This window comes from Hemicordylus capensis, chromosome 2 (assembly GCF_027244095.1).
Source record: "Hemicordylus capensis ecotype Gifberg chromosome 2, rHemCap1.1.pri, whole genome shotgun sequence".
Classification (NCBI taxonomy): Eukaryota; Metazoa; Chordata; class Lepidosauria; order Squamata; family Cordylidae; genus Hemicordylus; species Hemicordylus capensis.
Window position 1 is genome coordinate 423,997,358 of NC_069658.1, and position 12,649 is coordinate 424,010,006.

A 12,649-nucleotide genomic window follows, 5' to 3' on the forward strand; every position below is an offset into this window, starting at 1 on the left:
AGTACCATTAAATGACCTGCATAGTCCACAATTTACAAAACCTTATAAAAATAATTTAGGATGATTTTCTATTAACTATTCAGCCTCATTTAAGATTTCTTTACTTCATGAGCTGAGCTTCAGTGGTGGGGGCTCATTTTAAAACCTTGTCTCTGGGCCCACTACAACCTTGCTATACCCCTTTTCAGGGGTGACTCAAAGGTGCTCTGTGCATGGTCAGAGGCACTTTTTTCCTGTTAATGAATTGTTCCCCCACCCCAAGGACTGAGCATTGAAAATAAGTTCTGAGCTAAATACCATGGTGAGCCCCAGGTCAAATTAAACCCTTGAATCCATCAAGTCTATTATTAAGAATAGGTGCTTTGCTGTCAGCAGCATAGCATTTTGTTATAATTGCCTCAACAATCTCTTTTTAATCTCTGCAGCTCATCCATCAGTAGAATGAGATCTGGGGATAAAGCTAGGATATGCACCACCAGATTCAAGCCATTTTTAATAAACGTTCTGCTTGCACCCTTGACTGGTGTATATAAATCTCGGTTGTCATTTTTTTAAAAGAACCCTGCAAAACACACACACACACACACACACACACACAACACACACACACCTCTTGCAAATAGCATGCCTTTAATAAAATCTTGCCCATTCGTGCTCTGAACAGAAGGGATTTTTGCCATCTGTTGAGCTCCAGACACAAAGATTGACATGGTTATTATTGCTGAGACAGAAATGTTCTCTCTTTGCCCTTATCTTTTCTGTATCTTCTTGCCAGGAAAAAAATTACAAGGGATCCGTTATTGCCGAAATATATCTTATTTAATGCTCCTTGCCTCAAATCAGCAGCAATCGTGAGAAATTGCAAGGTCAGGGAGAGTGGAAAGCAAGATGAAAAGAGGCATTTGTGATAATGGAGACTTGTGTTGAAGAGGCAAAGTCCAGACTGTTTTGGCACAATGTTTATTAAGAGCCCTGCACTTCCAGTGCCCCGAGGATACAAAGGGGGAACTGATTTCTCCTGCTCTGAAGAAGCAACTCAGAATGGCTCAAGTGATATAGGCTGTCGGGGCTGCTCCCCCGCCCCCCCTTTTTTTAAAGCTACCATCAAGGGGGAAAACAAAGAAAGAAACTAGCAGAAATAACCCAGCAGAAAAACATGCCAAAGGTTGACACAATTGGAGACCTTTAGCTATGGAAACTTGGAGATCTTTAGCTATGCAAATATTATTGGCATCATTAATATGTCTGAACATGAGGCCTGAAGAGTAAACAATGGGAGACCAACAAGAAGCACAAGGTGGTGGTGAAACTGGGCACCTCTCCACTTAAGAATCATCAGGAAGTTGAGTCAGGAAGCTCCACTTTGACTAGCTCAGCGTTTGTAAAATATGCCACCTAGGTAGATGATGGAGAAGGAATCAGAAGAGGAAAAAGGTTGAACCAGCCAGGCTACAGTGATGTCTTCCAGTGGTGGTTTAGCTGTTTTACTGAGGGACTCCTAATCTATGCATTGATTCTGCAACCTTCAGTGAGTGGGGTGAGGGAGGTTCTGTGGGAGGAAACAAAATGGGGCATGTCTAGTCATGCCCTCCTTTTTGTTTCCTCCCACAGAACCCGGGGAGAAGGAATAATAAATGAGTCTATAATATAGACTCTATACTATGGACTCAGACTTGTTTACTATTCATTCCTTCTCCCCAGGGAAAACTGAGAAGTATAGTTCCATGATGGGGACTAGAGATCATTGACAGGAAAGACTCCTTATCACCATTACATAACAATTCCCAGAATCCTTTGGTAAATGTCATAAACCCCTAAAGCCATATAAAACCATGGTAAAGTTGTTTGCCCTGACATCATCATCATCATCATCATCATCGTTATTTTGTATGCTAGCCAGACCTGCCAACTGCTCCCTTAAGAGAGACATCAGTCTCAATCTCCACCCTCTCCAGCTCCAGTTTTGAGGGAGGAGAGAGGCAGAGATGTCCTCTCTCTGAAGGGAGCCTCCCTCAGATGACGGTCTTGCTGCATCTCTCCTGCCGCTGGTTGTAATAATGCAAATTGCACTTCAAAAATACATAGGGCAATTAAAGGTTAAAGAGTCAGAGCAGAACCAGCCAAGGACAGCCCCTTCCTTTCTCCCACCCCTAATCTACACCTGGAGGTTTCCAAAGGTGAGCAATTGCCAGTCCAATGAGCTGGATTCTATCCACTGCATTCCATCTTGTCAATATACAGAATGGCTGCGTCTATCCCCTGTGAAGAGACTGAACCTCAGGCCTTGTCATTGTCATTGTTCTTGGGGAGGTTGTGGACAGAGCAGGCATTCAGGGTCAGGCTCTTCTGGTATTCACACTCTGCTTCACTCTCATTGTACCCCTTGAGGATAGTGATTCGCTTTGCTATGCTCCTGGGTTGGGGACACAGGAGAGAGTTGTATAGCAGAGTAGCTACAATGGTACCAGCCAGTGGCGCGATCCAGAAGGTCTGTGGAGACAGAAATCAAGCCTTGGTAATAGCTAGGTAGCGCCACTCTCTTGCCAGGCTAAGGTTTTGCCAGAACACTTGCCTGTCCTCACGATACACTTCTGAGAGGCTACTTGCAGCAAGGGCCTGGCTTTGATTGGTTTCTTCTATAGCCCTTTTCATCCCACTTCTTTCAGATGAGAGGCCATTTTTTCTCTCAGCCAGTGGTTAGCAAAGTTCCCCATGATCAGAGCTGGCCCGAAGGATCTCGCTGGGTTCATGGAGCAGCCGGTATAGTAGATCTAGGAAAGTACAAAGAGGCGGGTAAGATGAGTAGGGGAACTGAGCTGTTTTCACTGCATGCAATTCATTTTGTTTTGCTTGGTAATTTTCTGTCCCAGTTGTGCAGGGAGAATGATACAGCCAAGCTTCTGATTTGTTTCTGATACTATGAAATATCCCTCACAATCGATGCATTCTGTTGCAGCTCCCAGCAGGGTAAGTAGTAGGCGGACATCCTTCTGCTCCTATATCAGGTGCTCACCAAATGCCCACACCCTCCGTGACTTGGCATAGCCTCGATTCCCCACTTCACTCAATTCACTTGACTACTGTATACTGTTATGGCACTTCTCCTCTTCGCCCAGTACTCTCCTCCTCTGCCTACAGGGCCACTTTTAGGAACAGTAATGGGAAACTCTCCTCTCAGTCTCAAGAGTACCCCAGTAATAGCCCCACATCTCCTGAACAGCCAACATCCTTTCTAGGGAGACTAGAGTGAAGCTCGCAGTTTGTGGTGTGGAATTTTTCAAGACTTGTCAGGGGCGAAGGCTGATCCCTTAGGCGACAGGGAGCATGGGAAGTCCATGTATGGTGGGGAACTGTAACAAGAGAGATGCAATAGAAGTGGGATGCTCATTTTGTTAAGCAAGACCATACTTAGAGCCTGCCCTGTGGCAGATTGCAAACAAGTGCCTTTTGCTTTCCTAAATGGCTCTTTGGACCAGTTTATACAAGCAACAAAGCTTCTCTGAGACTGTTACACTTCTGGTTGCAGCTGTAGTGTTCTGTATTTGAGTGTTTCCTGCCAGAAGACTTGGTTTTGGGGGTGGGGGTGGGGAGCTTCTTCTTCTTCTAAATCAGTTTCATATGCATATTGGGTTCAATTCATAGCCCTAAAGGCCTTGGGACCAGGATACTTAAGGGAATGCTACTTGAGCCTGTCCACACAGATCATCTAAGGAGATCATCTAAGGAGCTCTGCTGCTACTGCTAGTGCTGCTGCTGCGACAATCTGGGGTGCTGTTTGCAGATAAACATGGAAGGGCCTTCTCTGTTGCTATGCCTAGACTGGTAAATTCTCTCCCCCGCCCCACGCCAATATCTGTTTGACCCCCTCACGGATTATGTTTCATCATAGCTGAAGAGTTGACCTTATTCTGGCAGGCTTCTGGTCTGACTACTACTTGATTTTATTAATTATATTGATAAAATAATTAACATAATTATTATAGAATTAATATAATCTGCTGGGGTGACTGTAAAGTCACCCAATAAGTTACAGGGCTAAGTGGGGATCAGAACCTGAGTCTCCACAGCCCTCGTCTGCTATGCTAATTGCTACACTGCAATGATCTTTCATATCATCAGCTCATGTGCTGTGTTTTTTTTAAATAACATTTTCAATCTGCTGTGGTTTTTATTTGTGATTATTTGTTTGTTTTGGTTTCCATTGGAGTGTTTTTAAATGTAGCTAAGCCTCTTTGGGCATTCAGATTTTGATATGGAAAGCTGAGGTATAAATATTTAAATAAATAAAATACTGCTTTATGATAGTAACCGTCTATCAGTGGCTACTAGTCGGAGGGCTATAGCCCACCTCCAGCCTCAGAGGCAGGAGGTCTCTGAATACCAGCTGCAGGGTAGTAACAGCAGGAGAGAGGGCATGCCCTCAACTCATGCCTGTGAGCTTCCAGCGGCATCTGGTGGGCCGCTATGTGAAACTGGATGCTGGTCTAGATGGGCCTTGGGCCTGATCCAGCAGGGCTGCTCTTATGATTGCATTAAGGCTTCCCTTATTCCAACTGGTGCATGAAAGGGAAAGATCCCTGCTTTTCTATTCAGCAATGATAATAAACTCTGACTGAGACCCACTCAAGACAATGCTGGTTAGGCTTCATAATGTGAATTCTGCAAAGGCATCTTGGACTCTGTTTTTCCTTTGGGCTAGAAACTTGAGAGAGATTTGATCTTTGGTTGGGGCAGACTGGACTTCCTATTGTATTGCAAACCTGTCTGAAAACATTTGGAAGAAGTGCCACAGGAAAAGAAGTAACAATACAGAGGATGGGTGGAAGGGGCAAAGGATACTACATACATATAGGGGTGATCCAGCCAAGAGCACTCATAGATAATTGGATCTGAACTGGGCCCAAACAATTTGAGAACTTTCAGTTTGATCTGTTTTGATCACTTTATGGCAGCAAATCACAACATATGAAACTGCCTTATACTGAGTCCAGCCATTGGCCAACCAACCAGCTCAGTGCTGCCTACTCTGTCTGGCAGAGGTTCCCCCAGGTTTTGAGCAGAATTCTTTCTAAGCCCAGGTACCTGACATACATTAATTAAGAACATAAGAGTAGCCCTGCTGGATCAGGCTCAAGGCCCATCTAGTCCAGCATCATGTTTCACACAGTGGCCCACCAGATGCCTCTGAGAAGCCCACAGACCGGGGGTGAGGGCTTGCCCCCTCTCCTGCTGTTGCACCCCAGAGATGCTGGGACTTGAATCTGTGGCCTACTTAATACAAAGTAGGTGTCATCTACCAATGAGTGATGGCCCCTCCGCTAGCCAGAGCATGAATTGCCACCCAATTTCACCTTAATCATAATTCTGAGGTAAATTTCTAGGTTTCTGCTCATCACTGTAATTTCAAAGGAAGCACAGAGAGTTTTGGTAAGGCTAGACATTTTTTCCTGGGTGGTCAGCATATCCTAAGCTGGGACCCACTGCAGACCTTTTGCTATGGGTGTCATCTCCCTCTCACCTTCACCAAATACCTGATGTTGTTGGGAATCTGGGATTGGTGAAGAGGCTCTCCACACAGTGAACCACACTGATGAGAGCTGAGATTGGAGTGGCAACTTAACTTTGTGGAATTCAAAACATCTGAGGAATGTTGAGGGAAGAAAAAAGAACTTTGATGCCACCAGTGGGTTTCCTCAAGATGATCTGGCACATTCCTATGACAACTCAAACCCACCCCTAAGAAGTGTCCTGTGATGACTGACATGCCATTGGACAGTGCTGGGAAGTCCACATCATCACTCCTGTGGTGGCTATCGGTTGAGGCAAAGACTCACAATACCAGCTGGAGGGTGAGAAGGAGCTCGATGGTCACAGCCTGCCCTGCTGATGTGTTGTTCAGGAGCTGGAAAACAGGGGTGCATTCGGAAGAAATGCACCACCACGGCCTTAGCCATTAGAGAGTGTGCACTTCCCCCAGAGTGACTCCAGAGGCTTTTGTGTGGCGCACATATGATGAGTTAGCATGGTGACCCTCTCCTGTGGACATAGCTGCACCCATGCGGGATGTACTGTCTGGATTGTGCCTGAAGTTTTAAAAAATATCCCTCAAAATGGAATTTTACATATTGCATTTTTAATCTTGCCAAAATATGAATCCATATGACATGTTTCACCCCAGAAGGAAGACAGTTAAGCAAGCAAGAAAGAAAGAGAAAGAAAGAAAAAAGAAAAGAAAGAGAGGGAGAGACTCTCTATTATGGCGGGTAAGCAAGCCTGTTCCTTTCCTCCTCCTCCTGCTTTGGCAACACTTAGATCGCTTGTAATTGTCAACAAAACCTATTTGGATGGGATTGGATTGGATTGTGGCGGGGAATGGCTTACAAGAGCAGGGAATGGGAGGCATAGAAGCAGCCTTGCATAACTGAACAAGAAGGCATCAGGATATGTCTGCTCAGCAAAAGCTGGGATTAGTGAGAGAGCTCAGACAAAAATACACCAAAGATTTCAGTCAGAGGTCATGGGCAGTTTGTACACAGACTGAGAAGCATCCTTGCACTTGGACCCTTTCTGGCTTCTTGGTGAAAAAATGAACGAAGCAGTGGGGCAAAATATTCAGTTCTTATATTAGATTTGCCTCCTCCTGGCAGATCCCCTGGACAGGTTGAGAATGCAGTGTCTCATAACAAACTCCCAGAAAGGCAAGGCAGTGCTTCTAGATAAGAGAAGAGACTAATAATAATAATAAATGAGGAGGAGGAGGAGGAGAAAGAACATATCATCATCACCACCACCACCACCACCACCACCATCATCATCATCAACAACAACAACTGGTTGACATGTTTACAAACTTCAGCTGTTGGGCTGGATCTGTTCCCAAGGACTTAAGATGAGCCAGGGTTTACCTCTGTGCCCAAACCTGTTTTTAAAGCACAGATGAAGTCCTAGAACACCACCATCACCACCACCACCACCACTAATAATAATAATGTCAAAAGATTCTTGATATTTGATCAAGAAATAAATTGGAAAATAAATTAGAAACTGACCACCTTTCCCCACTTATTTGTTTGTTTGCTTATAACATTTATATTCAGTTTTCCCTTCCTACAGGAGGTGCCCAACATGACGAATATAAAACAAAAAGCATATTTATTATCCCATCCTTCCTCCAAAAAGCTCAAGGTGGCTCACATGGTTTCTCCCTCTCCTTTTATCCTCACAACAATCCTGTGAGGTAGGTTAGCCTGGCCCAAGGTAACCAGTGAACTTCATGACTGAGTAGGGGTTTGAATGCAGGTCTTCAAGGTCGAACACCTTAACCACTACGCCACACAAATAAAGTACAAATATTTTAAAATAAAATAAAATAATTTGGAGCAGGCAGGCAATAGAGTGGCAATTGTTTCTGTTTCCCAGTTGTTTTAAGCCAGTAGAACTGCAAGTAAACAGGCCTCATGTTAGCAAGCAGCACCCTTGGGCAGATTTAGGGGCCCAGTGCCCCAGCAGGACCCACTGCTCATATCTGCTCTGGGCCCCCATTTTTCTGGCAGTCTCCTTGGTGTTGGGTGGTTTCCCACCACTCACTTTTCTTACTTTCTGAACATTCATTTTCCTATGGCAAGTAGGCAGCAGAAGTGTAGCTTTTGGTAGTCACTGTTCACCGGCTTGGTTTCCCCACAGTGCCTGCTGCACTGTGGACATTGTGGACACTGCGTATTGAGGGCATTGGGGAAACTGATATGGCAGTCAGCAGCCACTGAGAACTCCACTTCCACTGCCGTAGTACAATACAAGTAAAGTGCAAAATAAGAAGTCAAAATGAAAGGGCAGGCGGACACAGCCCAGCATCAAGAGGTGTGGTGATGGAGGAGAGAATGAAAGACAGATCCATTGCCACTCTACAGTTCTTAGGCAGTCCCACCGATAGGGTAGCCAGATACATATTGCCAAAACATGCATCACCCCCGCCCCCTCGCCAAGGATAAAGAAGATAGTCCTCCCAAAAAAGAGGACAAAAAGGTGACACAAATTTGGATAAAATTTACATTTCTTTATATGTATATATTTAAATTTAGAAACATGATAATTTTGAATTTAAATGCAACTCACTACAGAGGGGAAGTCAGAAAAAAACACTACATATCCCTTGTTGGGAATGTCCAGTGAAGGGCTCTGAGGAGTCCCACTACCCAAGTGCTGAGAGGACCTCACTCTGGTCCTTCACTCCCATCTTTCTGAGCCTCCTCCAGGTGCCTGCTCCCTCACTGGGGTCCACAGGCACTCTGGCCAGTCACCTCATCGGGTGGCACAGATGCACTTAAATTGAACTACAGCTTCTCCATGCCCATCCCCTCCGTACATGATGTCTGTGCCTCCTTTGCCCACCCATTTGGTTCAATGTCTTTGCCTCATTTGGGATCCCTCTTTGCCAGCTGCAGTTCACTGTTGTGCCTGCGTCCAGTTCTTACCCCACCCCTGGGTGCCACCCCTTCAGAAAGCAGCTGATCACTGCCTCGCCTGCAGACAGTTCCTCCCCCACCCCATATGCTGCTGCATCAACCTCCCTGCAACCACAAACTTGGATGTGGTTCAAACTTGGATCATCTCCTGCAACCACAAACTTGGATGGAGTTGCCAAGTCCAAAAGGGAGCTTGGTGTTGTAGCAGCCAGGTGGGAGCCTACACAAAAACAATTAAGCCAATTGCCTTTCTCCAGGATTTGTCCAGGATGGAGCTGCCCCAGTTTTATCCTGGACTAAAGAAACAATTGGACAAATCCTTGTTGAAGCTAGGACCCTGGCAGCATCAGCTCTAAGCTACAGTGTCTCATAGTGGCCACTAGAGGGTTTTGGGGTCATGGATAAAAGTGCTGGACTCCTCCCCTCTTTGTTCTTCTAGTGTTAATCTCCATTTTTGTCTCTCCAGAGATGGCTGTTTGTTTAGTCTCTCTCCCCTTTCATCCTGAAACTCAGCTTTCCATTTTTTGTAACTGTCTCCAGACCTCTTGCTTGACTGAATTCTCCCCAAACTGACTTTGCTCTGCTAATGGGAGTTGAACTGCCATTCTTCCCCTACAATCCTAGACAGCCCTTCAAATCAGAGGACTGTCCAGGATAAAAGACAACACCTGGCCACCCTAGTAGTGATGGTCCATTGGAAGGGATCTGATACAGAGGGGACCCCTCAAACTTGGAGCAAATTTGCAGTTAAAAAACAACAAACCTCTGCCATGGCTGGCTTTGTGCTAATTGTTTATTATTTATTAATTATTTATTTTATCAAATTTGTACACCGCCCCAAACTTTTGTCTCTGGGCGGTTAACAATAGCATAAAACCAGTTAATAACGTATACGAAAAACTTTTTAAAAATTAACAATTTAAAAATAAACCAGATATTAAAACCCCAAAATTTTAGGAAGCTGAGAGAGCTTGAGTGAAAAGATGGGTTTTAAGGTGTTTTTTGAAAATTGCCAGAGATGAGGAGGATTGTATCTCAACAGGGAGCGCATTCCACAATCTCAGGGCAGCAAACGAGAAGACACTCTCTTAGATTGTTCATTACTTTATCTCTCAGCCTCAGTGTTCCAAAATATACTTGTTGCCTTTGACCGGGTCTTTGTGCAGCTCTGCTGGTCGGGATTTGTGTTCTGTAGTAACTCTGATGTAAACTTGTACTTGTATATGCAGCTGTTATCAATGTGTGGCTTTTTGCGGGGTAATCGGCTCTGTTCCCTGAGCCACCATTTTGCATCTGGCTCTGCAGTTTTGTGTCTGGTGCCATTTAGTCCACTTGATAGACTTTGGGGTTCTCGTAAAAAGCAGATGAGCCTGAACTCTGCCCAGCTCTGATATAGACCTTTTGATGTCCAAATCTGGGCTGATACCTATGCACACCCAGACACAGACCACCAGCAGTAGTAGAACTTCTCACCAGCACCATCAGGCATAACCTTAGGAGACCCAAATGGCCATCCTCCCTATAAGAAATATATAGATGTGAGACCTAAAAGGGTAGTAGATCCCTGTGCAGTGAATGAAGCCTGAGCAGCCTGACAACTTTGCAAAATGTAGTAGCTCCTTCCTGCATGGATAGAAGTATTCAATGGCATCTGAAGCCCTGTTGCTTGCACACCCTTACTATGCAAGCTACAGAATGTCCTCCAAAATCTGCAGAGGACAATAGGTGCACTTCTCTGAAGTTAAATTCCCAGAAGTGCTGAAACGAAAAGGAGAAAGCAGAAATGCCAAAACGCAGGTGATGTCTCAAGTTTAGGTGTTTGACATTCAAGTTCAAACACACACAGATGACTACAAGACACAATGACATTGCTGCAATGGCCTCCTATAATACTGTATTGTTACCTTGATTGCTTTTGATATTGTTGCCTTAACCTGGTTGTAAGCCATAAAGAGGGGTTTTTTTTTCTTCCTGAAAAGAAAAATGGTGTATAAATAAATGGAATATACAAGACCCAAAGCTGTTTCCAAGTAGGATGGAAAGCACTGGGCCCACCAAATAGGGCCAGGGGTATGTGGGCCCCAGGACTAGATTCTATTATTCGTCATATACTAGATTCTATTATTCATGATTAATTTGCACAGCAACTCACAATCTGTATTGTCACAAATCCCCATTTCACACCATTTCCCCCACTTCAGAAATTACAGATGCAGATTGCCTGTTGCCCAAGGCCATTTAATGAGTTCCTTGAAGAAGTGGCACTTGAACCAGAAAGGCTTCTTGCAGATGGAGCCTGCTACCTCCTGAAACCATAACACTTGTCGTCAAGAATACTTAGAATTAGCATAGTACATGTCAAGAGTTCAAAGACTCCAGCTTATTAATCTATACAACAATCCTATAAAATAGGCAAGGTTATCATCATCATCATCATCATCACCATTATCATCTCCATGTTGCAGACTGGAAACTGAGGCAGAGAAAACAGCATCTGACTTCAGACCATCTAATGAGCTCAAGGCTCTTTGAATTGGGGACTTCACACTTGGAAAGAGTTTATCTGCTTGCCTGGGTTCCTTCTAATCCTCCCACCCTGCCTGACAATTGCCTCTTCACCAATTGCGGTCAGCACTCACCCTCAAGGCTCCCGTGGATCAAATTGGGGATGAATTCGTAGAGCAGAGCATCGCAGCTCCAACCCCAGCCCCAAGGAGCTGGGCAAGAACATAGAAGATGGCTCTCCAGAGGGAGATGTAGGAGCCCAGCAAGAAGGCCATGGTCACCACTGGGTTGAGGTGAGTCCCAATGAGGTGGCCCAAGGTCTGCGCCATGGAGCTGATGGCCAAGCCAAAGGCGAGAGGAATCTGCAGACGGAGGGGGCGGCTGAGGGCCAGGGCAGGGCAGAGCCCAAGTCCACAAACACAGAGACTGCTGTGCCAATCAATTCTGCCAGGAAGGCCTGGGTCAAGGCCCCTGAGCACACTTCCTGCTTCATGGCAATGGTGGTGACTGAAAAGGCTGACTGGTTGCAGGAGCAGCCACTTGACTCTGCAGCTGCTCTGAGGCCGAGAAGGACTCTCTGGGAAGCCTTTATATGTGCCCTTGCTTCAGGTGGGCAGGAGGAACCCTGCCCAGCCTCAAAAGAGCTGGAACTTGTGCCGCTGGAAAATATAACCTGCACCCCCAGCTTGTGAGTCAGACAGAGGCCTGCCCAAGCCTGTGATGTATCCACCTGCTGGAGTACCTCCCCCCCCCCCACCCGCCGCCCTCTGCAAATGTATAAGAGAGGCCTGCTGTCAGCACCTGACTGACGCTCCCTGAGGAAGGAGCCATTCCAAAGCAGAGTCTACACAGAAGGAAGTTCATTTCACCATACCCGGGTCCTTGATTATTACTATTTTAATCACAATTGCATCCCGCCCATATGGGATTTTAACATATATAAAGTTATATATAAGTTAGCTTTTATAAAGTTACCCTACTCTACCTTCACAACAGATTTGCTAGGTAGGTTAGGCTGCGAGGCAGTGACTTGCTCGAAGTCACCGCATGCCTTTAATAGCCGAGTGGGGATTTAAGTTAAATGCCCTGTCTCTGTTTACCAGCACCACTAGTCCCTCTCTGTTAGACATTACTGTCTCTAAGTTGCCAAAGTTGCCATTGGGGGATGCATCTTGTCTGCAGATAAATACATAAGCATGAACATTTAAGCAGGGTTGCCCATAAGGGATTTTTATAGAGGACATGCAACTATCTGGGGGACCCAACAACTTTTTTTGCATGTGTTGAGGTGTCCGAAGTCCTGGGGAGCAGCTGGAACATTTTTTCCACTCAGAACACTTTGCTCTCATGGGCAGCTTCTCTTCTTCTGTCTCCTTCCTCATCCTACTAACCAGCCATCCAGTGGGGAAGCCAGAGGGGAGGTTCTGCTTCAGTGACAGGTTACGGAGCCACGTGATGCAGGAGCACAGATAGCTGGGCCCAGCAGGTACAGCTGGCTTACTTCAGGTGGTGGCGGTGCTGTTGGGGGTTGTAATTTTTATCCCCCAGTCAATTAGCAGAGCACTAAAGATTCGAAACTACCCACTGCAGTGACAGAGCAGGGTCTGCCCTGGTTGCATCTGAATGGGAGACTTGATGTGTGAGCACTGCAAGATATTCCCCTCAGGGGATGAATCCACTCT

General features: G+C 45.5%; 1 pseudogene; it reads right to left on the reverse strand.

The window, feature by feature from the left end:
- Nucleotides 1–944: 944 nt before the first annotated feature.
- Nucleotides 945–11,460, reverse strand: LOC128344037 (aquaporin-5-like; annotated as a pseudogene).
- Nucleotides 11,461–12,649: the final 1,189 nt, after the last annotated feature.